This window comes from Chionomys nivalis, chromosome 20, assembly GCF_950005125.1.
Source record: "Chionomys nivalis chromosome 20, mChiNiv1.1, whole genome shotgun sequence".
Taxonomy (NCBI): Eukaryota; Metazoa; Chordata; class Mammalia; order Rodentia; family Cricetidae; genus Chionomys; species Chionomys nivalis.
This window is the reverse complement of record NC_080105.1, coordinates 30,426,206-30,431,689: the sequence shown is the minus strand read 5'-3', so window position 1 is coordinate 30,431,689 and position 5,484 is coordinate 30,426,206. Positions and strand designations below refer to the sequence as shown.

Here is a 5,484-nt window from a genome sequence, read left to right as displayed (position 1 = left end):
AGTAATTGCTTGTCTTTCCTCTTCTAAGTTATTTTTACAAAATGACAAAATCCAATATGCCTCCTTTTTTTTTTTTTTTTTTTCTTTTTTCTTTTTCAAGACAGGGTTTCTCTGTGGTTTTGGAGCCTGTCCTGGAACTAGCTCTTGTAGACCAGGCTGGTCTCGAACTCACAGAGATCCACCTGCCTCTGCCTCCCAAGTGCTGAGATTAAAGGCGTGCACCACCACCGCCTGGCCCTACTTTGTTTTCTTACGGATTGTGCTGTCAAGTGGACTGAAAATGTGTCTCCTGAATCTCATATAATTTTTTTTCAAAAATTTTCCATCATGGGGGCTGGAGAGATGACTCAGAGGTTGGGAGCATTGCCTGCTCTTCTAAAGGTCCTGAGTTCAATCCCCAGCAACCACATGGTGGCTCACAACCATTTGTAATGGGGTCTGGTGCCCTCTTCTGGCCTGCAGGCATACACACAGACAGAATATTGTATACATAATAAATAAATAAATAAATAAATATTAAAAAAAATTTTCCATCTTGCATTTAAGTCCACAATACATTTAGAGGCACTTTTAGACTTTATTTGTTGGCCTGTGTGGGTTTGGTTTGTTGGAATGACTGTCCTTTCTTCTTTGAACCACTTTTGCACTTTGCCGGGATCAGTCAGACATATTACTGTGGGCTTCTTTCTGGACTTTCTTTTCTGTTCCTTTGCTCTACGTGTCTATTCACCTGTGAAGACCACGGTGCCTTGATTACTGTGCCTTTACAAAGTTCTGTCGTTGAGCCCTTCAGATTTATCTTCTCCAAAACTGATGCAGCTGGTGGAGTGGCACTCCAGGTGTTTTCAGCTGCCCCCCTCTTTACTCCGCTCTATTCTAGGGCAACTGCTCTTCCATACGGTCGTCCTTTCTTGTCAGAGAGATTGCAGAGATGCTGGGTCTGCTCCAGTCTATCCTCCAACCATTGCAGGAGAGGTCCGCTGACTGCTGACTCCGACGGTACCGATGCTCGGTAAACACGGGGCCACTGTGGATCCTGGTTACCGAGTCCAGATGTGTGAGGCTGTGGGTCCTCTAGTATGCATCCTAGTCTTCCTGATACAGGGTCCCCAACAGCTCAAGTATTCAAGACCTCCTTCCCCAGGGGTGATATGAGGGACGATACTGGTTGGGATTTCAGTGCTCTCATGCTCTGACCTCTTTTGGGTTAGTATGGATTGGGAACAAGTGGAGAGTACCCAGGTGGTCCTTGCATTTTTGCCCTCTTTTAAACTACAGCAACAAAAAGTCCCATAAAGCCTTGGTCCATCCTCTGATGCATGGCATGTGTGTGAACATCAACATGGCAGGACCAGACAGTTACCCGAGGGTGGGAGTGATACCAGTCAGCAACTCTCGTGGGACTACCTGTTAGTTCTGCCAGCTCTCCTGCCCCTGCTGAGGCTGCAAACAATAGCTGCTCTGGAGAGATTTCTACTCAGTCCTTTCTCTAGCCAGAATGAATGTGAAAAGTTCTAACGGCACCTACCTTTTCCTCAACTGTCTGCATATCAGTTCTGCTGTATGTGGATTTGGAGTTACTCCTTGTGTCGTGATTCAACTCCCCTACACACAGACCCATCACCTCCCCTTTTTCTATGCTCAGAGTATGGTTGAGACAAACTAGAAACCATCACACTCAAGAGGAGCTGTCTGAACTGCATGCACCCCCTGCACCCCTGCACCCCCTGCACCCACCTGCACTGCAAGCGCCATCTGCACCAACCTGCACTGCATGAACCACCTACAACCACCTGCACTGTATGCACCACTTACACCAACCTGCACCTACCTGCACTGCATGCACCACCTGCACCACTTGTACCATCTGCACTGCATATGCCACCTGCACTCATCTGCACTGCATAAATCACCGGCACCACTTGCACCATCTGCACCCACTGCACTGCATGGGCCACCTGCACCATTGCACACCTACACTGCATGCAACACCCATTTTGCATGCAACACCCATTCTGCATGCAACAGTACAATACTTACACCACTTGTACCCCCTGCACCCACCTACACTGCCTGCACTCGCCTGCACTGCACACACCTCCTGCACTACCTGTACCTGCCTATACTGCATGTACCACTGGTGCATGGCCTGCATTACTTGCACTGCCTATATTCCCCTGCACTATATGCACCACCTGCACCACCCGCTCTGCTGTCTTAGTTGGCTCCACTCAAATCCTCCTTAGGCCCTTTGATGCCTGGCCAACCTGGTGCTCAGACTCAGTTTTGGCAACAAGGCATTCCGAGCTCCATCCAGGCCTGACCTCAAGGCCTGAGTTTATTTTGAAAATCTTAAACACAATTTGAAAAGATAGTTAGGCTAGCACTTCATGCCTAAATACGGTATTTCTATCAGAATTAAATGTACATAGCTGGTAAAGACAACACGTTTTATAGAAAATACACTTACTATCAAGAAAAATGTGTATTTTGACCTTCCATTTCTGACAACAGAGCTCATTAGCTTTCAAAAAAACCATGATTTAATGAGCATTCAAAAGGAAGCATATATGCTGAGCCAGGTGGGTCATCCCATAATCCTAGCACTCAGGAGGCAGATGCAAGAAGGGTCACGAGTTCAAAGCCCACCTAGGTTATACAGGGTTTTCGAGGCCATCATGAGATATTCAGAGACTCTATCTCAGGGGAGGGGAAGACAAGAAGAGGGAACCCCTAGAACTGGCCAGGTACTTCTATATAGAATGGAGTTATGTATCCCACACCTGATCTTCCAGGAATATGTAGGAAAGCTAGGAAAAATACAAACATGTCTGCCAGAAGATATCCCATAACTGCCGAAGCAACAAGAGAAAAGATAATGGAATTCAGAGGAGAGAAACATAAAGAGTCTGAGCTCCTGCCGCCACCCTTTTGCAGGAGTGTGTAGGAGGAACTCATCCTGAGCACGGGCAAAGTGCTGAAGACACAGCTTTTGCCTGAGGAGAGAGCTGCTTCTGACGGACCCAGAAACAGCAGACCCCTAGCAGGTTTACATTGCTGGAGAGATCCCATCGATAGACCTCACTCGTGGATGACTTTCCCTTAGAGACAACTGCATGAGAAAAAAGAACACAAACCCCAGCTGAGGGCAGAGTGAAGCTTGTGGCAGCCTTGTAGAAATGAAAGCCGAGATGAGACACGAAGCCCCCAACACTTATCAGTCCTTGGCGGAAAGCCCCAGAACTCTGTCCACAGAAGAGAAGCAACCCAAAAGTAAAATGAACCAGGCCAAGAGGACAGCCCCAACGACAGCCATGTTCTCTCATTGAACAAACGTGGTCAATTACCAACTTAGCTGTTTAGTCAGGGAAATAACGAACTTCTCTGGTGGGAGATCATCTGGGGCCTCTCTAATACTCAGACATTATCCACCACTTGGTTTAAAATTATGAGGGATGGGGGCTGGAGAGATGGCTCAGCGGTTAAGAGAACTGGTGGTTCTTCCAGAAGAACTGAGTTGAGTTCCTAGTACCCATGCCGGGTGGCTCACAGGCATCCACGGCTCCAGCGGGTCCGATGCGTCTCGTCTCCACTGACACACACGTGCTCACATGCTCGTCCCCACACACAGATCCAAAATTAGGAATAAAATAAATCTTTAAAACAATGTTTGAAAGACATATTACATTTAAATACATCAGTAAGACAGTCTGCTAACGTCTCAGAATAAAGTGAGGGCTGGAGAGATGGCTCAGAGGTTAAGAACACTGACTGCTCTTCCAGAGATCCTGAGTTCAATTCCCAGCAACCACATGGTGGCTCACAACCATCTGTAATGAGGCCTGGTGCCCTCTTCTGGCCTGCAGGCATATGCAGATGCAGACAGAATATTGTATACAAAATAAATAAATAAATAAATGACACTTTCAAGCCATATGTACATACTTGCACGTATGTCAGCATACATGGCTGACACATGAAGATCCTGAATCCCAAGGCTGTAAAAATATAATCTATCTTAGTTATGATTCCTACTGCGGTGATGAAAACACCATGACCATAAAAACAAGCTAGAGAGGAAAGGCTTTGCTTGGCTTACACTTCCAGATCATAGTCCGTCATTAAAAGAGATCAGGACAGGAACTCAAATAGGGCAGGATCATGGAGGCAGGAGCTGATGTGGAGGCCATTAGAGGGTTGATGCTTGCTGACTTTTTCCCATGGCCTGCTCAGTCTGCTTTCTTATAGAACCCAGGACCACCAGCCCAGGGATGGCACCATCCACCATGGGCTAGACCTTCCCCCGTTGCTCACTAACAGAGAAAATGCCTCATAACTGGATCTCAAGGGGACATTTCCTCAACTGAGGCATGTCCAAATTACATACCTGATGAGAAACTCACATCTAGAATATATAAAGAACTCTCAAGATTCCATGGCTCAAACACAGCTAACCTGCAAGACAAATCAAAAAAAATTTTTTTATTTTAAATTATTTATTTATTTATTATGTATACAATATTCTGTCTGTGTATGTCTGCAGGCCAGAAGAGGGCACCAGACCTCATTCCAGATGGTTGTCAGCCACACCATGTGGTTGCCAGGAATTGAACTCAGGACCTTTGGAAGAGCAGGCAATGCTCTTAACCACTGAGCCATCTCTCCAGCCCCCAAGACAAATCAAAATTAAAACAATAACAAAACTATGTTTGCAGAACACCTGTTAACAGTTGGCAGGCTTGATTGGCATTTGTGGCTATTTAGACATGCCCAACAGTTCACCATGTGTGCTGTCTTGTCGCTCGTGGGCCTGCATCAGGTTCCCACATGGAACAGACTCCCAAGCAGCGGGCAACCCCTCGAGTTCATGGAAGGAGAGCAGAGGAGATGCAAATCGTTCAGGAAGGTTCTAATTAGGCTCCTGTAGGCTGCGCTATGCCTTACCACTGCAATACATTCAGAGTTATCATTTACCCCAGTTCCTGCTAAACACCACCCAGTCGAAAGGATCCGCTCCAAACTGTAACAGCTGTCAACAGATTTGCTTGCACATTGCTCTGCTCACTGACTTGAAGCCTCCCCCAGACCTTAGTACGAATGTGTCGCCTTCACAATTCAGGTGTTGGAAGCCGAGGATCAATGTGGCAGCAGGAAGAGGTGATTGGACCAAGATGGTGCCTCCTTTGTTGGGATTAGGTGTCCTTACATAGGGGCTTTGAGGGAATTCATCTCTTTGCCCTCTGTCCCTTCTGCTAGGAAGGACACAGTGTTGCTTCCCTCTAGAGCTTGGAAAGAGATCAGACCTTCATCAGTGAACCCTACCAGGACAGGGTTCTGAATATGATCTGGCTAGTCTAAGCACTGCTATTTCCAGTAAGGAAGAAAGCCTCTACATTACCATACATTAATTAAGAGTGAGGTGTTCTTTCATAATATTCAACTTGGTGGCCCAAGGAGCTAACTGATTACCACTTGGATTTGATG

General features: G+C 46.5%; 1 pseudogene; it reads right to left on the bottom strand.

Moving 5' to 3' along the window:
* Positions 1–871: 871 nt before the first annotated feature.
* LOC130862610 (lys-63-specific deubiquitinase BRCC36-like) lies at positions 872–1,967 on the bottom strand (annotated as a pseudogene).
* Between the last annotated feature and the right edge of the window lie 3,517 nt (positions 1,968–5,484).